At 38.3% G+C, this 24,677-nt stretch overlaps 1 protein-coding gene across 7 annotated transcripts in view; it reads right to left on the reverse strand.

Moving 5' to 3' along the window:
• DOCK3 (dedicator of cytokinesis 3) overlaps nt 1–24,677 on the reverse strand; it is a 666,839-nt gene that overhangs the window by 330,373 nt on the left and 311,789 nt on the right. The gene's annotated exons all lie outside the window — the stretch shown is intronic.

Raw genomic sequence — 24,677 nt, forward strand, 5'->3', positions numbered from 1 at the left:
ATAAACAAAATTAGCTATAAAGCAAATCACAAAACAGCAGAATCAGCTAGTGTTTTGAGGTGGCAGTGATCTTATAACGAAAGCATTCAGAATATCACACTACTTAGAAATCATCTTATGTGATTTTTTTCTATTAAGAGACAGGATCTCACTCTGTCTCCCAGGCTGCAGTGCAGTAATATAATCATAGCTCACTGCAGTCTCCATCTCCTGGGCTTGAGCAATATCCCAACTCAGCCTCCTGAATGGCTGGAATTACAGGCCTGGCTAATGCTTTTTTTGTTTGTTTTTTTTTTTTTTTGAGATAGGGTATTGATATGTTGCCCAGGCTGATCTCAAATTCTCAGGCCTAAGTAATCCTCCTGCCTCAGCCCCCTAAAATGCTGGGATTAGAGGCATGAGCCACCATGCCCGGCCCCACTAGACTTTTAAAGATCCATCTTAAAGAGAAATTATTTTAAACTAGAAGATGTTAGGAATCATACACTCTAACTTCTCCTTTCTTTAATCGATGAATCGATGAAGAAAAGTTAAGCATCCTGATGGTACACAATGCTGGCAAAAGGTGAGAACTTACAAATTCCTGCCAGCTCAAAAATCAGCAAAGCCTAAGCAAACTATACCATCTGGAAAACTGGAATCTTGAAGATTAAGCAATAAAGGCAATGTGATATTTGTTTCCAACACATAACATTTCTTATTGACAAAACAAAGTCACCTGTTTAAGTATAAAACAGAAAGTTTGAATTATTTTTCCCATCAAAGCCTATATGATAGTCCATTGCACGTATACATCCACAAGCATTCATTCATTCATGCAATTAACAGATGCTTGTGCAGCACCTGCTGAGTTCTAACACCTTGTTGCGATCAAAAGTCCCTGCTCTCATGGCACTTTCGTTCTAGAGAGCAGGCAATAGGCAAATCATTAATGATGGTAATAAATTATAAAAAGAAAAATCAGAGTGGCCAAGGGTAGGCTGGTTGGGGAATTGGGGAAGGTACTGCTTTAGGTGGAGTTGTCAGGGAAAGACTTTTTGGGAGCTGAATTTTGAGAATACACCTGAATGAAGTAAGGTGGCAACATTTAAGGAAACTGGTGACGTTTTTCAGGCATAAGAAACAAGTGTAAAGGCCTTGAGGTGGAAGTCAATGTGGCACGTTCAAGAAGAACAGGGTCAGTGTGTCTTGAGCAAAGTGAACAAAGGGAAGAATGATGATGCAGAGAGGCGCAGGGACCAAGTTAAACGGAGATTTTGTAAACCACCTTTAGGGCTTTGGCTTTTATTCTAAGCAAGATGGGAAGTCACTGGAGATTTGGAGCAGAAGAGTGATGTGACATGACTTAAGTCTTGAAAGCATCATTCTTGAGTGCTCTATTGAAGATAAACCATAAAAAGGCAAAGAGGAAGGCAGGGATTCCAGTCAGGAGGCTATTCAGTGTAATAATTTACAGCATAACAGCTGCTTGGATGAAGGTAAGAATGCTGATGTTAAGAAGAGCTTGGAGTTTTGACATGTTTTGTAGTTAGAGGTGTGAGAATTTGCTGATAGACTAGATGTGGGTTATGAACAGAGTATCATTTGCGAAAACTAATTAAAAGTAATGTGTGTGTGTGGTTTTTTTTTCTAGCCGAGTGTAATGAAGTATCACTCTTGTTTTGTGGCCTGGAAAGCATGCCTGGAAGAAGGAAACTAAGTTTAATTTTGGACATGCTAAGTCTGACGTTGATTTCCAACATTCAGAGGTTAGGAAAGTGAGAAGTATTTAGCAGAGGAAACCAAGAAGGAGTAAGCAGTGAGGTGAGAGGAAAAGCAGAAGAGTATGTGTCATGAAAGCCAAATGAAAATTGGATTTTAAGGAGGACTTTGTCAAGTGCATGGGGCGGGGGGGGGGGGGGGTAAATAAATATGAACTTAGAATTGGCCAGGGGATTTGGCATTGTGGTGGCTGTCACTGACCTCTACAGGAACAGTTTCAATGAAATTGTTTGAGTGAGATGGTGAGAGGAAGAAGTGGAGAAAGAGCACAGACAACTCTTTTGAAGAATCTGCAGTAACTAAAAGCAGAGAAATGAGGTAACAGAATGTGACTGTGTGGTTAAGGAAGGGTTTTTTAAAGATTTGACAAAATTTCAAACTAAATTTTGAAGGGAGTAATCTAGTAGAGAGAGAAAATGTGATGATGCAGCTGTTAAATCCTTGAGTAGACATGAAGAGATGGATCCTGGGGGAAAAAGGGGAAGGTTTGATTTAGGTAAGAGGCTTGATACTCTGTGTCACCTATTTCCTCACAGAGAGGAAAGATACAGAATATGGGTAGTGAAACAGGTAGCTGGTAGATCTGGTAATAAGAGAACTAAAATTTTTCTCTGACTGCTTTATTCCCAGAGAAATAAAAAGCAACATCATGAGCTGGGAGTGAATAGAGTGGGAAGGGGTATTTGAGATTTGAGAATAGAGGAAACAATATAAAACAGTCTCTTATGGAGTGGTAAATCGAATTGACCGGAAAGTTAGTTTCATTGCTAGGTAGTTTTGAGATTTGTGAAAACTAATTAAAAGTAATGTGTGTGTGTGTGTGTGTGTGTGTGTGTGTGGTTTTTTTTCTAGCCAAGTCTAATGAAGTATACTGATACTGAGGCATCATGTGTATTTATGTACATGTGTGCTATGGTCCAAATGTCTGCATTTCCCCCTCAACAAATTCATACATTGAAATCCTAACCCTCAAGGAAATGGTATTAGGAGGTGAAACTATTTGTGAGATGATTAGGTCATAAAGGCCAAGCCCTCATGAATGGGATTAGTGCCCTTATAAAACAGGCCCAAAGGCATTATCCTAAGAAAATTAATGTAGAAACAGAAAAACAAACACCGAATGTTCTCATTTACAAGTGGGAGCTAAACTCTGGGTACTCATGAACATAAAGATGACAGCAACAGACACTGGGGACTATTAGAGGTGGGGAGAGGGTGAAGTACAAAGGTTGAAAAAAATTACCTGTTAGGTACTATGTTCACTACCTGTGCGAGGGGATTATTCGTATCCCAAATGTCAGAATCATGCAATATACCCATGTAACAAACCTACACATGTACCTCCGGATCTACAAGAAAAGTCAAAATGATTTTATACATACATACATATATATGTAATTACTTTATATATATGTATGTATACACAGACAAATCTCCTATTAACTTTTAATTAAATATTTGTATTTATTACCTTAAAAAATAAAATAGGCCTAAGGGGAAGGTTCCTTCATCCATTCTCCCATGTGAAGCCACAGCAAGAAGGTGCAAACTATGAGGAAGTGGACCCCCACCAGACACTGAATCTGCCAATTCCTTGATCCTGGACTTCTAGGCCTCCAGAAATGTGATAAATAAACTTCTGTTGCTTATAGACTGCTCAACTTAGAAAATTTTGTTATAGCAGCCCAACAAACATGGCATACATGTATTATCTATGTGAATATTAATGCATATACATGTACATATACACACATATACACACATAATATATACATAAATGCACAATACACATATACAGTATCTATGCCACATATGCACACACACAGTATCTATGCAACAATATACAAATGCAGTTTTTTAAGACATTGTACGTGTTCTTTTTTTAATCAAGAGCTTCACAGATTGCATTTTCCAAAGACAACTACAATATCTCCCATGCCAAGTGGTCTTTTGCAATAATGTCACTTTGATACACTTCCAGCATGACATGGAGTCTATTTCCCTACAGTTTTGAATCTGGGCAGGCCCTGAGAATGCTCTGACCAACAGACATGGCAGCAGTGAGCCAGGCCAGTTCTCAGCCTTTAACTAATCTGGCTGCTTCTGATTCCTGTGTTTTGGAATGCATGTTCTTGGCAGCTGGGGCCACAAGTAAGGAGTTTCTTTTTTTTTCTTTTCTTTTTTTTTTATTAATTTTTTTTTATTATACTTTAAGTTCTAGGGTACATGTGCATAACGTGCAGGTTTGTTACATATGTATACTTGTGCCATGTTGGTGTGCTGCACCCATCAACTCGTCAGCACCCATCAATTCGTCATTTATATCAGGTATAACTCCCAATGCAATCCCTCCCAACTCCCCCCTCCCCATGATAGGCCCCAATGTGTGATATTCTCCTTCCCGAGTCCAAGTGATCTCATTGTTCAGTTCCCACCTATGAGTGAGAACATGTGGTGTTTGGTTTTCTGTTCTTGTGATAGTTTGCTAAGAATGCTGGTTTCCAGCTGCATCCATGTCCCTACAAAGGACACAAACTCATCCTTTTTTATGGCTGCATAATATTCCATGGTGTATATGTGCCACATTTTCTTAATCCAGTCTGTCACAGATGGACATTTGGGTTGATTCCAAGTCTTTGCTATTGTGAATAGTGCCGCAATAAACATACGTGTGCATGTGTCTTTATAGCGGCATGATTTATAATCCTTTGGGTATATACCCAGTAGTGGGATGGCTGGGTCATATGGTACATCTAGTTCTAGATCCTTGAGGAATCGCCATACTGTTTTCCATAATGGTTGAACTAGTTTACAATCCCACCAACAGTGTAAAAGTGTTCCTATTTCTCCACATCCTCTCCAGCACCTGTTGTTTCCTGATTTTTTAATGATTGCCATTCTAACTGGTGTGAGATGGTATCTCATTGTGGTTTTGATTTGCATTTCTCTGATGGCGAGTGATGATGAGCATTTTTTCATGTGTCTGTTGGCTGTATGAATGTCTTCTTTTGAGAAATGTCTGTTCATATCCTTTGCCCACTTTTTGATGGAGTTGTTTGTTTTTTTCTTGTAAATTTGTTTGAGTTCTTTGTAGGTTCTGGATATTAGCCCTTTGTCAGATGAGTAGATTGCAAAAATTTTCTCCCATTCTGTAGGTTGTCTGTTCCCTCTGATGGTAGTTTCTTTTGCTGTGCAGAAGCTCTTTAGTTTAATTAGATCCCATTTGTCAATTTTGGCTTTTGTTGCCATTGCTTTTGGTGTTTTAGACATGAAGTCCTTGCCCATGCCTATGTCCTGAATGGTACTACCTAGGTTTTCTTCTAGGGTTTTTATGGTATTAGGTCTAACATTTAAGTCTCTAATCCATCTTGAATTAATTTTCCTATAAGGAGTAAGGAAAGAATCCAGTTTCAGCTTTCTACTTATGGCTAGCCAATTTTCCCAGCACCATTTATTAAATAGGGAATCCTTTCCCCATTTCTTGTTTCTCTCAGGTTTGTCAAAGATCAGATGGCTGTAGATGTGTGGTATTATTTCTGAGGACTCTGTTCTGTTCCATTGGTCTATATCTCTGTTTTGGTACCAGTACCATGCTGTTTTGGTTACTATAGTCTTGTAGTATAGTTTGAAGTCACGTAGTGTGATGCCTCCAGCTTTGTTCTTTTGACTTAGCATTGTCTTGGCAATGCGGGCTCTTTTTTGGTTCCATATGAACTTTACAGCAGTTTTTTCCAATTCTGTGAAGAAACTCATTACTAGCTTGATGGGGATGGCATTGAATCTATAAATAACCTTGGGCAGTATGGCCATTTTCACGATATTGATTCTTCCTATCCATGAGCATGGTATGTTCTTCCATTTATTAGTGTCCTCTTTTATTTCACTGAGCAGTGGTTTGTAGTTCTCCTTGAAGAGGTCCTTTACATCCCTTGTAAGTTGGATTCCTAGGTATTTTATTCTCTTTGAAGCAATTGTGAATGGAAGTTCATTCATGATTTGGCTCTCTGTCTGTTACTGGTGTATAAGAATGATTGTGATTTTTGCACATTAATTTTGTATCCTGAGACTTTGCTGACGTTGTTTATCAGCTTAAGGAGATTTTGGGCTGAGACAATGGGGTTTTCTAAATATACAATCATGTCATCTGCAAACAGGGACAATTTGACTTCTTCTTTTCCTAACTGGATACCCTTGATTTCTTTCTCTTGCCTGATTGGCCTAGCCAGAACTTCCAACACTATGTTGAATAGGAGTGGTGAGACAGGGCATCCCTGTCTTGTGCCAGTTTTCAAAGGGAATTTTTCCAGTTTTGGCCCATTCAGTATGATATTGGCTGTGGCTTTGTCATAAATAGCTCTTATTATTTTGAGGTACGTTCCATCAGTACCGAATTTATTGAGCGTTTTTAGCATGAAGGGCTGTTGAATTTTGTCAAAAGCCTTTTCCGCATCTATTGAGATAATCATGTGGTTCTTGTCTTTGGTTCTGTTTATATGCTGGATTATGTTTATTGATTTGCGAATGTTGAACCAGCCTTGCATCCCAGGGATGAAGCCCACTTGATCATGGTGGATAAGCTTTTTGATGTGCTGCTGAATCTGGTTTGCCAGTATTTTATTGAGGATTTTTGCATCGATGTTCCTCAGGGATATTGGTCTAAAATTCTCTTTTTTTGTTGTGTCTCTGCCAGGCTTTGGTATCAGGATGATGTTGGCCTCATAAAATCAGTTAGGGAGGATTCCCTCTTTTTCTGTTGATTGGAATAGTTTCAGAAGGAATGGTACCAGCTCCTCCTTGTACCTCTGGTAGAATTCAGCTGTGAATCCATCTGGTCCTGGACTTTTTTTGGTTGGTAGGCTCTTAATTATTGCCTCAATTTCAGAGCCTGCTATTGGTCTATTCAGGGATTCAACTTCTTCCTGGTTTAGTCTTGGAAGAGTGTAAGTGTCCAGGAAATTATCCATTTCTTCTAGATTTTCTAGTTGATTTGTGTAGAGGTGTTTATAGCATTCTCTGATGGTAGACTGTATTTCTGTGGGGTCTGTGGTGATATCCCCTTTATCATTTTTTATTGCGTCTATTTGATTCTTCTCTCTTTTCTTCTTTATTAGTCTTGCTAGCAGTCTGTCAATTTTGTTGATTTTTTCAAAAAACCAACTCCTGGATTCATTGATTTTTTGGAGGGTTTTTGTGTCTCTATCTCCTTCAGTTCTGCTCTTAGTTATTTCTTGCCTTCTGCTAGCTTTTGAATGTGTTTGCTCTTGTTTCTCTAGTTCTTTTAATTGTGATGTTAGAGTGGCAGTTTTAGATCTTTCCAGCTTTCTCTTGTGGGCATTCAGTACTATAAATTTCCCTCTACACACTGCTTTAAATGTGTCCCAGAGATTCTGGTATGTTGTATCTTTGTTCTCATTGGTTTCAAAGAACATCTTTATTTCTGCCTTCATTTCGTTATGTACCCAGTAGTCATTCAGGAGCAGGTTGTTCAGTTTCCATGTAGTTGAGCGGTTTTGATTGAGTTTCTTAGTCCTGAGTTCTAGTTTGATTGCACTGTGGTCTGAGAGATAGTTTGTTATAATTTCTGTTCTTGTACATTTGCACAAGGAATGAAATGGATTAAGTAAAGCAGCACTGTTATTATAACCAATGTGGTGTTAATTTCTTTTTCCAGGTCAACCTAATGACCTCTCTGACCAGAGACCCTAGCAGCAGAGGCTCCACCAACATTGCTCCGACACCAACTGTGTTCTTGGGTTTGTTAGCATAAGACAGTATATATCACTCAAGGTGAGCAATCTGGGTGACTAGCCCGAGAGCATACATTCACCTAGAATCATCTGATGCCACAAAACAGCTGAATACCTCACTCAGGATAAACAATCCTTTTCTACTTAGAGACCTGCTCCTCAGTGGATTAAAATAACAGTATAATTAGGTTGGCACTACAGGTTTTGTTTTCTGGCACAATCATCCCTATTTCCTGTCACCACTAAAATAAAAGGAAAATTCCACGAGGAGGAGGTTGGGCAGAAGAAACCTGTATAGCTCATCTTAGCAACACATCCAGCCTCTCCAAAAACTCTACAGGCTAGTATTTGTCAAGATCAGTCACAGATTATTTGGAAAGTACACTGAACAGTCACCAGAAATCATAAATTTAGAATGATTAAACTACTTTACAAACACATGCCAAGTACAGTTTGCCTCACTGGTGTGAAACAATCCCTGGAGCTCTGCAGAAAACAAGAATACATTTTAGTGCTCGTGTTTTAAAGATAATTTTTGCTAAATTATTTTTAACCCAATATGGAAAGAAAGGTTATGCCACAGTGATGCCTCTAAGTCAGTAAATGAGCAAAGTTGTAGGGCATTCACCAGAAAGTATATTACCTTTATTTTAAAACTACATATACTTAAAGACCAATTAATTTAAACTAACACAGCATCATAAAAATCTAATTAAAGAAAAATGACATCAGAAATACTGCTCTCCTCAAAGAGAATAGTGTCCTTCCATGAGTACTAAAAACTTTATATCAAAATCAATTTAATGGAAGCTAAACACTGCATTTAAATTTCAAGTTGTTGTGGGAAGATTACTAGATCTCCCCTATTTTACATTTTCTTTTTGAATATTCCTTTATTTATACATAAGTAGATGGGTTTTTACTCACTTTCTTTTTAACAAATTAACCATTAAGAACTTGAGTTTATTCAAAACTCCCAAAACAGCATTCTCTTTTCATTACTACTAATAATCAAGTCTCTTCTCATGAAGTAACCTCTAATCCTATTCCAAATGTTTTCTTATATTCCAAAATTCATCCCAATATAATGAAAAAATTTCTAGGCTGCAGTAGTTGGAACCCTAATGACCTTTATGTCAAAAATACCTTTAAACGGCCGGGCACGGTGGCTCACACCTGTAATCCCAGCACTCTGGGAGGCTAAGGTGGGTGGATCACAAGGTCAGGAGATCGAGATCACCCTGGCTAACACTGTGAAACCCTGTCTCTACTAAAAATACAAAAAATTAGCCAGGCGTGGTGGCAGGTGCCTGTAGTCCCAGCTACTCGGGAGGCTGAGGCAGGGAAATGACACGAACCTGGGAGGCAGAGCTTGCAGTGAGCGGAGATTGCACCACTGCACTCCAGCCTGGGGCACAGAGCAAGACTGGGAGGACAGAGGGAGAGAGGGAGGGAGGGAAGGAGAGAAGCAGGGAAGGAGGGAGGGAGGGAGGGAGGGAGGGAGGGAGGGAGGGAGGGAAGGAAGGAAGGAAGGAAGGGAGGGAGGGAGGGAGGGAGGGAGGGAGGGAGGAAGGACGGGAGGGAGGGAGGAAGGAAGGACAGGAGGGAGGGAGGGAGGGGGGAGGTGGGAAGGGAGGAGGGAGGGAGGGAAGCAGGGAAGGAGAGAAGGAAGGAAGGAAGGAAGGAAGGAAGGAGGGAGGGAGGGAGGAGGGAGGGAGGGGAGGGAAGCAGGGAAGGAGAGAAGGAAGGAAGGAAGGAAGGAAGGAGGAGGGAGGGAGGGAGGGAGGGAGGGAGGGAGGGAGGGAGGGAGGGAGGGAGGGAGGGAGGGAGGGAGGGAAGGAAGGAAGGAAGGAAGGAAGGAAGGAAGGAAGGAAGGAAGGAAGGAAGGAAGGAAGGAAGGAAGGAAGGAAGGAAGGAAGGAAGGAAGGAAGGAAGATGAATGAATGAATGAATAAGTATTTTTAAAAATACCTTTAAATCCAGGAATCTAAATTTTCATTTTAGGTTGCCGAACAACATAGTCAGAAACTGAGTAAAAAAGATAGACATTTTTGTGAAACAAAACAGTACTTAAACCAAAACTAATTCACATTGATTTTCAAGCACATATTTTCAACAAATGAGAACGCAAAGAAACAATATGAAAATTCTTTTTCTCTTCACTAATATGAGGAAGTACCTATACAATATCTATTTCCTTGACACACACATCTAACTCCTCCACATCTCAAGGGCCACGATGTCATCCTCACTCTACCCCCAGCCCAAATACATCCTCCATTATAGAGTTGATATTCCAAATAACAAACAGCGTTATAGCTCTATTCCTCTCTTACAACACACATATTTGCAGAAGAACTAAGATTTGAAAAAATCTTTCTATTCCACAGAGCAGATCTTCATAAGAAAGGAACAACAACAAAGGTAGAAAGGTACAAAAAATATTAGAGATATGAAAATGGAGGCTGTAGTTGCTGAAGTCATCCATTCATGGATGGATAGATGCCAAGTGAAGGGCATCCATTCACAATACTGAACAAGGTAGACTTATCTAACAGTGAGCAGTAAACGGCTGAGGCGTTCTCAGGCTCACAGTCATTCCTACTACACAGGACAGATCAAATCTCTACTTAAAGTCAGTCCTTAATGTGTCCATAGGCATCTCTTCTTAGGGAGATGAATAAAAAGCCAGCCTCAATCTTTCCCATGCACAACTACCCACTCCACCAAACATTAAAGGTGAAAGCTGGAAAGTAGATGACTTGTAAAAGAACAGAAAACTAAAAAGCCCTCAGAGTAGGGATGCAGGAAGACAAGTGAGGAGGGTGGGAAATAGGGAAGAAATCAGTAAGACACAGCAAGCATCTTACTTCTGGAGGTACCAGAAACCTCTGAAGCCTAGAAGTATTATCAGAAACCTCTGAAGTATTATCAGAAACCTTTGAAGAAACCTGGAAGTAAACCTATTATCAGAAACCTAGAAGTATTATCAGAAACCTCTGAAGCCTAGAAGTATTATCCCCCTTTACCCTCAACCCCTGCCCACTGCCCTTTCCACATCGAGCTCCCCAAATGTTAACAACCAGGCTGATACCTTCATATGAAGAAGAACGGGAAAGATTCCTCTTTAGGAAAACTCAGCCCAGGGGAAAAGATCCAGAAACATTGACAGCTGCTCTACCTTTTCCCTGAAAAGCCAAGCCCTATTCTAATCCCTCTAAAGTAATGTTCACCAATTGATAAATACTAGCCCAATTCACAGAGCTTTCTGTCAACATTTTAATGTCTCATTCTTAAATATGAATGGACAAAGAACACCATACAATAAGGAAGGCTTCCAACATGAAGGAAAGGGACCAAAACAATCAGAAAAATAGATATTGGAGGAAACAGACACAATGACAGGAATAAAAGAAAATTTCAAAGAAACAATAATATTTTACAAGACCATAGAAATTATAGCACATCCATCCAAAGAAGAACAGGGCATAATAAAGGGGCATAACACCCAAAACCCAAAAGGGCTTTTGGAAGTTAAAAGCAGGTAGTTGTAATTTAATATTTAAAAAACAGTAAAATAATAAAACACAAAATTGAGGAATCCTGCCTGAAAGTAGAATGAAAAGGTAATGCAATCCAAGAGATAAATGGGAGACAGAATGTAAGAAAATTAGTGAATCATTTAAAGATGTCCAATTCTAATCAAAGGGTTTCAGGAAGAGAGAACTGTGAAAACAAAGAGGAGGGAAGTATCAAAAAACGAAATACAAATAAAATGTCCCAGAATTGAAAGAAATTAGCTTTTAGGCTAAAAGAATTGGCTGATTAGCCAGAATTACCAAAGAAAAAAATCTAACTACATCAAATCATTGTAAAATTTCAGAACACTGGGTCAAAGAGATAATACTAAATTTTTCATAAAAAAAAACTTGTCAATAAAAGGATCAGGAACTAGAAGGGCATTGGGACAGGATATGGAACATCTCAACAACACTGGAAGCTAGAAAATAATGAACCAATGCTTTTAAAATTCTTCATCTTATTTGTAACAAAGAAGTATATATCCAGCCAAACTATCAATCAAAGGTAAGGGTAAGCTAACACATTTTAAATATGTAAAACCTCAGAAATAAAAATTCTCCCACTTTTTTTTTTTTCTTCAGGAAGCTATGGGGAAAGTGCTTCACCAAATGAGGAAGTTAACCAAGAATTAAAGCAACACTGACTTAACCTAAGAGACAAAGGGACCTAGGAGAGAAGCGAAGAAAATTCTCAGGTTAGAGTAACAAAGAGGGTGGCAGGGTCCATGCAAGATATAATTGAGAAAAAAAATTCAACTGATAAAATACCTGAAGTTCTTGAACCTAGTCAAAGATTTTCATTTATGCCACAAGATTGAAACATAGAAAACAGAGGAAATAAAGCAAATTAAAAAGGAGAAATAATTATTAACTATAAGAAAAACAAAGTTAAGAAAGGAAATGTAACCTTAATTCACTATATGTGAAGAGGCTACACAGACATAGTAACAACTAAACACTGGTTCAAAACATGGTGATACAGCCGGGCATGGTGGCTCATGCCTGTAATCCCAGCACTTCCGGAGGCTGAGGCGGGTGGATCACGAGGTCAGGAGATCGAGACCATCCTGGCTAACATGGTGAAACCCCATCTCCAGTAAATATACAAAAAATTAGCTGGGAGTGGTGGCGGGTGCCTGTAGTCCCACCTACTCGGGAGGCTGAGGCAGGAGAATGGCGTGAGCAGAGATGGCACCACTGCACTCCAGCCTGGGGAACAGAGTGAGACTCCGCCAGAGGGGGAAAAAAAAAAATAGTGATACAACTAGTTTGGAAGTACTGAAAGGGGAAAAGTATGTATGTAGGGACAAGAGCATTCGGAGCTTAATTCCTATCTTCTATAATAAGGAGATCACTGAACTATAACTTAAATAGAAAAATCAAGATATACATTAAAATAACATTATTTAAAAATGTAAAATACCAGAAGAAACAGCTAAAAGGGCTTAAAAAATGTGGAGTGAGAATCAGGAATGGGGAGAGATAGGGCCAGGAATTTAAAGCTATTTGTTCAATGCCAAGTAGTCTGTAATATATGACTTTAAAATCCATATATACCTATATCTTTGACTTTTTTAAAAGATGAAACTGAATAATTCTTACTATAAAGGGCCCTCCTCCATCCTCCACCCCAACTGGGTTGCTATGGGTCACAAAGTTAAGCAGAGTCTCAATTTAGCCCTCACTGCTATTTATTACTTTAAATAAATATAACCAGCCAAATCTGCACTAGTGCAATGATCTGTCTCAGAGTCAACACAAAAGCTAGACCATTTATACATCTCATTCCTAGAGTGGATGAGAAATGACACACATTCCACAGCAAAAGAATGCCCTAGGGAAAGCTCTGTCTCTTGATTACATATAGCATCAGTCCCTTCACAGCTTTCACATTGGTGACGGTACATACAAGGCAGAAATGATAGTAGCTACCCTGCCAACCAAGCCCCTACAAGATCTGAGTCTCCCTGCTAAGGCAAAGAAAGGAAAAAAGCAGAAGGTGCACACTGGCATGCAAACTCTAGAGATGCAGCAGGCTCAGTCCTTTCACACGAAAAGAGCTGAAATTCCAAAGGCATCCAGGAATTCTCTATTAAAGACATTATGTTGCGTTAACTCCTACCTCTAATTTACTCTAGTCCATTCATTCATTCATTTTTTAGACAGGGTCTTGCTCTGCTGCCTAGGTTGGAGTACAGTGGCACAATCACGGCTCACTGCAGTCTTTACTTCCCAGGCTCCAGTGATGCTGCCACCTTGGCCTCACGAGTAGCTGGGACTATAGGCACACCATGCCCAGCTAAATTTTTGTATTTTATAGAAACAAGGTCTTGCCATGTTGCCCAGGCTTGTCTTGAACTCCCAGGTTCAAGCGATCCACCCGCCTTGGTCTTTTAAAGTGCTAGGATTACAGGCATGAGCCACTGCACCCAGCCTACTCTAGTCCTTTTAAACGACTGTCTTACCTCGTAAAAAAGAAAGCTGAGAACTTCAAACAAATCTGTGAAATTTATCCAGATCATTTCCTGCCTTCCTACTACTCATCCTTCCTCTGGAGTTTCATAATTCTTTAATATAAAGATAATAGAGCATAGTGGGTGATACAGTACAAATGCCCCCTCCAAATCTCATGTTGAGATGTAATCCCTACTATTGGAGGTGAGGACTAGTGGCAGGTGTTTGGATCATGGCGTGTAGCCCTCATGAATGGCTTAGCCCCATCCCCTTGGTAATGAGTGAGTTCATGTGAGATCTGATTGTTTAAAAGTGTTTGGCACCTCTCCCACCCCCCTGCTCCCACTCTTGCCATGTGATGTGTCTGCTCCCATCTTGCCTTCTGACATGAGTAAAAGCTCCGTGAGGCCTCCCCAGAAACTGAGCAAATACAAGGCCATGCTCGTACACCCTGCAGAACTGTGAACCAATTAAACTTCTTTCTTTATAAATTACCCAATCTCAGATATTCCTTTACAGCAATGCAAGAATGGCCTAACACAGTGGGAAAGGGTATTGGCTTTAGAGTCAGAATGGTTGGTTTTCTATCTCAACTCTGCCAACTACAGTATCTTAGGCAAATTTATTAACTACTTGTGTGCCTCAATTGGCTCATCCCTTTACAAAAAGAAAAAAGAATAAGGTCATCTACCAAGGATTATTACAAGGGTTAACTGTGCCTAGTACCCAGTAAGGGCTCTGTGATTGTGACTATTACCACATTCCTTGACTTCCCTCCAAAAGACACTCTGCTCTGAGCCTGGCTCCCAAACATCAACAAGTCTTCTAGTTATGTTTCCAGGACACCACATCTGGCCTTTGCTGTTGAGTCTCATGTGCACCTCTCTAATAATAATCCTTTTCAACTTCCTACAGGTAACCATCTTCTTAATTAGTATCCTTTTGTTCCTTTAAATTTAACTACTTATATATCCCTTTAAAAATTGTTTCATTTTATCTATTTTTAAAAACTTTGTATGAAGAAATTCTGTACCCTCTTGACCAAGTCAACCTTTACTTTTGAAGAAGATGTTACTCTGAATAAGGTAGACAGAAACTATTTATAATTTTTTTCTCAAAACTGAAACAAATAAATTGAGCATTACTAAGTCCTAGACTCGAACCCAAGGAACTGCCATCAAACTGTTACACCACAAAGTGTAAAACCAAAAATTTAATAAGAATTAAAACATTTTCACTTGTCATTTTCTTTAAAATATATGTGGTTATCTATACTCATATAATGCTATATGTGATGGTTAATGTGTTAACTTGACTGGGCTAAGGGATGCACAAATATCTAGTAAAATATTACTTCTGGGTACCTCTGGAAGAGATCAGCATTTGAACCAGCAGACTGAGTAAAGAAGAACTAATATGGATGGGTATTATACAACATGCTGAAGGCCTGAGAAGAATAAAAAGGCAGAAGAAGGTCAATTCACTCTCTGCTTGAGCTGAAACATTCATCTTCTCCTGCCCTCCATTTGCCTCTCATTTCTCAGGTTCTGACTCAGACTGAATTATACCACCGGCCTTCCCGGTTTTCCAACTTGCAGACAGAAGATCATGGAACTTCTTGCCCCCTATAAGTGTGGGCCAATTTCTAGACTAAATCTCCTTTTATGTATGTATCTATATATATCCTATTGATTCTGTTTCTTTGGAGAACCCTAATGTGCTATAATTCTATAAATCTCCTATATCAATTGGCATGCTGATGTTTACTGAACAGAGTATTAGTTTTAAGCCGCATAAAAATATTATTATTTAATCTGGACTAGAGTGTAGTGGTGCAATCACAGCACACTGTAGCCCCAAACTCTTAAGCTCAAGTGATCCTCCCACCTCTGCCTCCCGAGTACCTAGGACTACAGGTGTGCACAACAATGTCCAGGTAATTTAGTTTTTGTTTTTGGTAGAGACAGGGTCTAGCTGTGTTTCCCAGGCTGGTCTCAAACTCCTAGCCTCAAGCAATCCTCCCACCTCAGCCTCTCAGTAGCAGGGATTACAGGTATAAGCTACCACACCCAGCTTATTCTTTTCAATCCATGAACATGAAATATCTTTCCCATTTGTTTGTTTGAATTTCTGTCATCAAAGTTGTATATTTTTTTTATTGCAGGGATCTTCAATTTCCTTGGTTAATTTCACTCCTAAATATTTTATTCTTTTTGATGCTATTATAAATGGGATTTTCTTAATTTCAAATAGTTCTTTATTACAGACATGCAGCCGATAGTTGTGTGTTGATTTTCTATCCTGCAACTTTACAGAATGTGTTTATTAGTTCTAATATTGGTTTTTTTTTTGTTTGTTTTTGTTTTTGGTGTGTGTGTGTGGACCTGTTAGGGCTTTCTACACATAAGGTCATGTTTTCTGAAAACAAAAGGTAATTTTTCTTCTTCCTTTCTGATGTGAATACCTTTTATTCTTTTTCTTGTCTATTTGTTCTGGCTAGGACTTTCAGTATAGGTTGAACATCCCTAATCCAAAAATCCAAAATGCTCCAAAATTCTAAAATTTTGAGCACCAATATGACATTACAAATGAAGAATTCCACACCTAACCCCATATGATGGGTCACAGGCAAAACACTGGTACAGAACAGTTTATTTAGTGTCCCCAAAAGAAAACTGACCTATAAAGTTAGCTAGCCATTTAAAAAAGGAACCAGCATAATGCCTCCTCATCCCTACAGGACCAACTTCCAGGTCCCTCAACTGCTTCTGGTATTTCTTCTCACCAAAACAATTAAAATACAGTGTACAGTAATCTTCCTTTTCTTTATTTCTTTCTTTCTGAGACAGGGTCTCACTCTTTCACCCAGGCTGGAGTGCAGTGGTGCAATCTCAGCTCACTGCAATCACCACCTCCCAGGCTCAAGCGATCCTCCCGCCTCAACCTTCTGAGGATCTGGGACTACAGGCATGCATCACCACGCCTGGCTAATTTTTGAATTTTTTGTAAAGACAAGGTCTTGCCATGTTGCCCAGGCTGGTCTCAACCTCCTGAGCTCAAGGAATCTGCCTGCCTGGCCTCCCAAAGTGCTGGGATCACAGGCGTGAGCCACGGCACCTAGTCTACAGTAACCTTTTAATCAAAACACAGTATTGTAAGTAGAGACTGAAAGCCTGCCACTGTTTGTTGTTGCTGTTGTTTAAAAGCTGATACAGGTATTCTGGTGATTCTGCTGTGCTGCTCAGTTACCCTGAACACATTATTTTCCACTGTATTAATGGTGTGTCATAGTTTTTACTGTTAAGTACTTATGTGTAAGTTTAAGAAAATAATTGCTTATTGCTAGCATATAAATTCAGTCAGGAATGACGATGACGCCAAACAATCCAGACTACCCATATGGATGGCTGAGATAATGGCATCTTTGCTTTATGAAGGTTTGACGTAAACAAACTTCGTTTCCTGCATGAAATTATTTAAAATATTGTACAAAGTTACCTTCAGGCTATGTGTATAAAGTGTATACTAAACATCAATGAATTTCATGTTTAGAAATTCTAAAATTTCTTGGGGTCCCATCTCCAAGATACCTCATTACATATATGCAAATATTCCAAAGTCCAAAAAATTCCAAAACACTCGTAGTCTCAAGCATTTCAGATAAGGGATATTCAACCTGTACTATGTTGAATAGTGTCAAGAGTAGGCATCCTTATCTTATTCCTGATCTTAGAAGAAAACTATCAGCTTTTCACCACTGAGTATGATATAAGCTGTGAGGCTGTCATACATGTAGCCTGTATTATGCTGAAGTACATTCATTGTATACTTAATTTGTTGAAAGTGGTTTTTTTTTTTTTTTTAATCATGAAAGGTTGCTGGATTTTGTCAAATGCTTTCCTCCCATCTATTGAGATGATCATATGATTTTTATCCTTAATTCTGCCATTGTGGTATATTGCATCAATTAATTTGTATATGTTGAGCCATATTTGCATCCCAGGATTACTTGGTTTGATGTATGATCCTTTTGGTGTGCTGCTGAATTCAGTTTCTGAATACTTTTTTGAGGGTTTTTGCATCTATGTTCTTAGGAATAGAGGCCTGAAGTTATCTTTTCTTTTAGCGTCTTTGTCTTGCTTTGGTATCATGGTGATGCTGGCCTCATAAAATGAGTTGGAAGTGCTCCTCCTTCTGTTTTTTGTAAGCGTTAACAAGGATTGGATTAATTCTCTAAATGCCTGGTATAATTCAGCTGTTAAGCCATCTGGTCCTGGGATTTCCTCTGTTGGGAGATTTTTGATTACTGATTCAATCTCCTTATTTGTTATTGGTCTGTTCAGGCTTTATCTTTCTTCTTGATCAGTCTCGTGAAGTAGTATATTTCTAGCAATTTATCCATTTCTTCTAGGTTGTTAATTTACTGGCATATAATTATTCATAATAGTCCCTTACATCATCTCTGTGGCATCAGCTGTAATGTCTCCTCTTTCAGTTATGAATTTATTTATGAGTCTTCTCTCTTTTTTCTTAGTCTACCTAATAGTTTGATTTTATTTTTCTTTTCAAAAAAAAATTGTCTTTTTGATTTTTTTCTATTGTTTTCCATTCTCTATCTCTGCTGTATTTCTTATTTCCTTCCTTCTGCTAACTTTAGGCTTAGTTCTTCTTTTTCTAGTTTATTGAGGCATAAAGCTGGACTGTTTATTCAAGATCTTTTTAAAGTGTAGATATTTATCACTATAAATTTATCTCTTTGTACTTAATTCTCCTGCATTCTAAACATTTTGGTATGCTTTGTTTTCATTTTCATTTGCCTTGAGATACTTTCTAATTTCCCTTTTAATTTTCTCTTTGACCTAATAATTATTCAAGAGTATTAATTTCCATGTATTTGTAAACTTTTATTTTCATTCCACTATTATTAGAAAATATATTTAAAATGATTTCAAACAAGTATGTTAAGACTTATTTTGTGATCTAGCACATGATCTATCCTGGAGAATGAACTTGGAAAATGACTGATTCTCTTGCTATTGGGTGACATGCTCTGTATATGTCTATTGAGTCATTTGGTCTATAGTGCTGTTCAGGGCTGCTGTCTCATTGATCTTCTGTCTGATCTATCCATTATTGAAAGTGGGGTACTGAAGTCTCCTATTACTGTATTGCTATTTCTCCCTTCAGATATGCCAATGTTTGCTTTATATATTTAGGTGTCATGATGGGTGCATATATATTTATAATTGTTCTATCTTCCTGTTAAATTGATTCTATCATTATACAAAAACCTTCTCTGTCTCTCACAACAGTTTTTGCCTTAATATCTATTTTGTCTGGTACACATATAGCTACCTTTGTTCTCTTCATTACCATTTTTATGGAATATTTTTTCCATCCCTTCACTTTTAGCTTATGTGTCTCCTAAAGCTAAAGTGAATCTCTTACAAACAACATATAATTAGATCTTGTTTTTAAAATCCATTCAGTCACTCTACATATTTTGCTTAATGAGTTTAATGTATTTACATTTAAAATAATCCTTGGCAGTTAAGGACTTACTATTAACAGTTTGTTAATCACTTTCTCTGTTTTATATTTATGTTGTTCCCCTCTTCCTCTCTTCCTTTGTGATTTAATGACTTTTTTTGTAGTGATATAATTTCATTCTTTTTTCTATATCTTTTAAAAATCTACAACAGGTTTTTTTCTTTGTGGTTACCATTAGGCTTTTGTAAAACTTCTTGTAACAGTCTATTTTAAGCTGATAACAATGTTACTTCCAACTGCATACTATAACTACAGTGCTGCAGGCCTGCTGTCAGGGTCCACGAGCAGGAGAGCTGCTACCCATTTTATTTATCTCAAAATAAAAAGTACAACCCAAAAAATGTAAGACAAAAAAATAAGATGCTCATAGTAAGAACGACTTAATATTTTAAATAAATCAAATATCTCCTAATTAATCCCTAATTTCAATGCTATTCCATTATAAATTCCAGGAGCTTTTTTAATAAAGAAATTCTTTTTTTTTTTTTCTTTTTTTTTTTAATTTAATTTTTTTTTTTTATTATACTTTAAGTTCTAGGGTACATGTGCATAACGTGCAGGTTTGTTACATATGTATACTTATGCCATGTTGGTGTGCTGCACCCATCAACTCGTCAGCACCCATCAATTCATCATTTATATCATGTATAACTCCCCAGTGCAATCCCTCCCTCCTCCCCCCTCCCCATGATAGGCCCCAGTGTGTGATGTTCCCCTTCCCGAGTCCATGTGATCTCATTGTTCAGTTCCCACCTATGAGTGAGAACATGCGGTGTTTGGTTTTCTGTTCTTGTGATAGTTTGCTAAGAATGATGGTTTCCAGCTGCATCCATGTCCCTACAAAGGACGCAAACTCATCCTTTTTTATGGCTGCATAGTATTCCATGGTGTATATGTGCCACATTTTCTTAATCCAGTCTGTCACAGATGGACATTTGGGTTGATTCCAAGTCTTTGCTATTGTGAATAGTGCCGCAATAAACATACGTGTGCATGTGTCTTTGTAGTAGACTAATTTATAATCCTTTGGGTATATACCCAGTAGTGGGATGGCTGGGTCATATGGTACATCTAGTTCTAGATCCTTGAGGAATTGCCATACTGTTTTCCATAATGGTTGAACTAGTTTACAATCCCACCAACAGTGTAAAAGTGTTCCTATTTCTCCACATCCTCTCCAACAACTGTTGTTTCCTGCTTTTTTAATGATTGCCATTCTAACTGGTGTGAGATGGTATCTCATTGTGGTTTTGATTTGCATTTCTCTGATGGCGAGTGATGATGAGCATTTTTTCATGTGTCTGTTGGCTGTATGAATGTCTTCTTTTGAGAAATGTCTGTTCATATCCTTTGCCCACTTTTTGATGGGGTTGTTTGTTTTTTTCTTGTATATTTGTTTGAGTTCTTTGTAGATTCTGGATATTAGCCCTTTGTCAGATGAGTAGGTTGCAAAAATTTTCTCCCAATCTGTAGGTTGCCTGTTCACTCTGATGGTATAAACCAAAGTATGGTATCATATGAATTAAGACCATGAATAGCTACATCAACTTTGAAAAAGATGAAAAATAAAAATAGACCTGCCCTACTAAATACAGGCATACCTCATTTTATTGCATTTCACTTTATTGAGCTTCACAGATATTACAGTTTTTACAAATTGCAAAACTGGGTCAAGTGAGTCTATCAGCTCCATTGTTCCAAGAGTATGTACTCACTTTGTGTTTCTGGAATTTTGGTAATTCTTGCAATATTTCAAATGTTTTCATTATTAATACATATGTTATGGTGAACTGTGTGTGATCAGTGATCTTTGATGTTACTATTGTAATTGTTCTGGGGCATCATAAACCACACTAATGTAAGATGGAGAAATTAATCGTAAATGTCTGTGTTGTCACTGCTCCACCAATCAGGCATTCCCCTATGTTTTTCCCTCTCAGGCCTCCCTATTCTCTGAGACAAAATAATATTAAAATTAGACCTAGTAATAACTCTACAATGGCCTCTTAAGTGTTAAAGGGGAAAGAAAGAGTCATGCATCTGTCACTTTAAATCAAAAGCTAGAAACAATTAAGCTTAGTGGCAAAGGCATGTTGAAAGCTGAGACAGCCCAAAAGCAAGGCCCCTTGCACCAAACAGCCAAGCTGTGAATGCAAAGGAAAAGTTTGTTGGGGGAAATTAAAAGTGCTACTCCAGTGAACACGAAAATGGTAAGACAGCAAAACAGCCTCATTACTAACACACACAAAAATTTGAGTGGTCTGGGTAGCAGATCAAAATGACTACAATACTCCCTTATGCCAAAGCCAAATCTAGCACAAGGCACTAATTCTCCTTAATTCTATGAAGGCTAAGGTGAGGAAGCTGCTGAAAGAAAGTCTGAAGCTAAAGAGGTTGGTTCATGAGGTTTAAAGAAAGATGCTATCTCCACAACACAAAAATGCAAGGTGAAACAGCAAGTGCTGATGGAGAAGCTGTAGCAAGTTACTCAGAAGATCTAGCTAAGATCACCGATGAAAGTGGGTACAGTAAACAACAGATTTTCAAAACAGCCTTCTATTGGAAAAAAACAAAGCAGTCTTTATTAAAAGAAGACAGGAAGATGCCATTTAGGGCTTTTTTTTTTTTTTTTTTTTTTTTTTTTTTAACTTTTAAGTTCAGGGATACAGGTGCAGGCTTGATACATAGGTAAACTTGTGTCACGGAAGTTTGTCGTACAGATTATTTCATCACCCAGGTATTAAGCCTAGTACCCATTAGTCGTTCTTCCTGATCCTCTCCCTCCTCTTACCCTCCACCCTCTGAAAGGCCACAGTGTGTGTGGTTTCCCTCTGTGTGTCCATGTGCTATCATCATTTAGCTTCTACTTATAAGTGAGAATATGTGGTATCTGGTTTTCTGTTTTCTGTGTTAGTTTGCTAAGGATAATGGCCTCCAGCTCCATCCATGTCCCTACAAAGGACATGATCTCATTCTTTTGCGTGGCTGTATAGTATTCCATGGTATATATGTATCACATTTTCTTTATCCAGTCTATATCACTGATGGACATTTAGGTTGATCCCATGTCTTTGCTATTGTGAATAATGCTACAATGAACAGACACGTGCATGTGTCTTTATCATCAAATGATTTATATTCCTTTGGGTATATACACAATATTGGGATTACTGGGTCAAATGGTATTTCTGTTTTTATGTCTTTTAGGAATTGCCACACTGTCTTCCATAGTAGCTGAATTAACTTACACTCCCAAAAACAGTGTATAAACATTCCTTTTTCTCCACAACCTTGCCAGCATCTATTATTTTTTGACTTTTTAGTATTAGCCATTTTGAATGGTATTAGATGGTATCTCATTGTGGTTTTGATTTGCATTTCTCTAATCATCAGTGATGTTCAGGTTTTTTTACATGATTGTTGGCCGCATGTATGACTTCTTTTGAAAAGTATTTGTTCATATCCTTTGCCCACTTGTTAATTGTTTTTTTTTCTTGTAAATTTGTTTAAGTTCCTTATAGATACTAGATATCAGACATTTGCTGAATGCATAGAATGCAAAAATTTTCTCCCATTCTGTAGAGTGTCTGTTTACCCCATTGATAGTTCCTTTTGCTGTGCAGCTCTTTAGTTTAATTACATCCCATTTGTCAATTTTTGCTTTTGTTGCAATTGCTTTTGGTGTCTTTGTCATGAAATCTTTGCCTGTGCCTACGTTCTGAATGGTATTGCCTAGGTTTGTCTTCTAGGGTTTTTGTAGTTTGGGATCTTACATTTAAGTCTTTTATCCATCTTGAGTTAATTTTTGAATATGGTGTAAGGAAGGGGTGCAGTTTTAATCTTCTGCCTATGGCTAGACAGTTATCACAGCACCATTTATTGAATAGGGAATCCCTTCCCCATTGCTTTTGTCTGTTTTGTTGAAGATCATATAGTTGTAAGTGTGTGGTCTTATTTCTATGTTCTCTGTTCTGTTCCATTGGTCTGTGTGTCTGTTCTTGTACCAGTACCATGCTGCTTTGGTTATTGTAGCCCTGCAGCAGTTTGAAGTCCGGTAGTGTGATGCTTCCAGCTCTTTTTGCTTAGGATTGCCTTGGTTATTCCGGCTCTTTTTTGGTTCCATGTGAATTTTAAAATAGTTTTTTCTAGTCCTGTGAAGAATGTCAGTGGTAGTTTAACGGACTAGCATTGAATCTATAGTTGCTTTGGGCAGTATGGCCATTTTAATTATATTAGTTCTTCCTATCCATGAGTCCGGAATTTTTTTTTAATCTGTTGGTGTCATCTCTGATATCTTTGAGCAATGGTTTGTAGTTATCCTTGTAGAGATCTTTCAACCTCCCTGATCAGCTCTACTCCTAGGTGTTTTATTCTTTTTATGGCAATTGTGAATGAGAGTTTGTGATGTGGCTCTTGGCTCTACTGCTGTTGATCTATAGGAACGCTAAAAGTTATTGCACATTGATAGTGTATCCTGGGACTTTGCTGACGTTGTTTATCTGCTTAAGAAGCTTTTGGGCTGAGATGATGAGATTTTCTAGATATAGAATCATGTCATCTGCAAACAGGGATAGTTTGACTTCCTTTCTCCCTATCTGAATGGCCTTCATTTTTTGCTCCTGCCTGACTGCCCTGGCCAGAACTTCCAATACTATGTCGAATAGGAGTGGTGAGAGACGGCATCCTTGTCTTGTGCCCATTTTCAAGAGGAATGCTTCCAGTTTTGCCCACTCAGTATGATGTTGCTCATTCAGTCCGTGGGTTTGTCATATGTAGCTCTTATTATTTTGAGGTGTGTTCTTTCAATACCTAGTTTATTGACAGTTTTTAACATGAAGGGATACTGAATATTATCAAAAGCCCTTTCTGCATCTATTAAGATAATTATGTGGTCTTTGTCTTTAGTTTTGTTTATGTCATGAATCACATTTATTGATTTGCTTGTGTTGAACCAACCTTGTATCCCAGGGATGAAGCTTACTTGATTGTGGTAGATTCACTTTTTGACGTGCTGCTGGATTCAGTTTGCCAGTATTTTGTCGAGGATTTTGGCATCAATGTTCATTAAGGATATTGGCCTAAAGTTTTCTTTTCTTTGTTGTATCTCTACCAGGTTTTGGTATCAGGATGATGCTGGCCTCATAGAATGAGTTAAGGAGGAGTCCCTCCTTTTCAATTTTTTGGAATAGTTTTCAGTAGAAATAATACCAGCTCTTCTTTGTACATATGGTAGAATTCAGCTGTGAGTAAGTTAGGGCTTTCATGGCTAGGGAGAAGTCAGTGTCTGGTTTCAAAGCATCAAAGGACGAGCTGGCTCTCTTGGTAGAGGTTAATGCAGCCAGTAGCTTTAAGTTGAAGACAATGTTCATTTGCCCTTCCAAATACTCTGGTGCTCTTAAGAATTATGCTAATTCTACTCTTCTTGTGCTGAGTGGAACAATAAAGGCTAGATGACAGCCTATCTGTTTACAGCTAGTTTACTAGAGTATTTCATGTCCCCTGCTGAGACCTATTGCTCAGAAAAAAAGATTCCTTTCAAAATATTACTGCTCTTTGAAAGTACACCTAGTTACCTAAGATCTCT

This window comes from Rhinopithecus roxellana, chromosome 1 (genome assembly GCF_007565055.1).
Source record: "Rhinopithecus roxellana isolate Shanxi Qingling chromosome 1, ASM756505v1, whole genome shotgun sequence".
In the NCBI taxonomy this organism is placed as follows: domain Eukaryota; kingdom Metazoa; phylum Chordata; class Mammalia; order Primates; family Cercopithecidae; genus Rhinopithecus; species Rhinopithecus roxellana.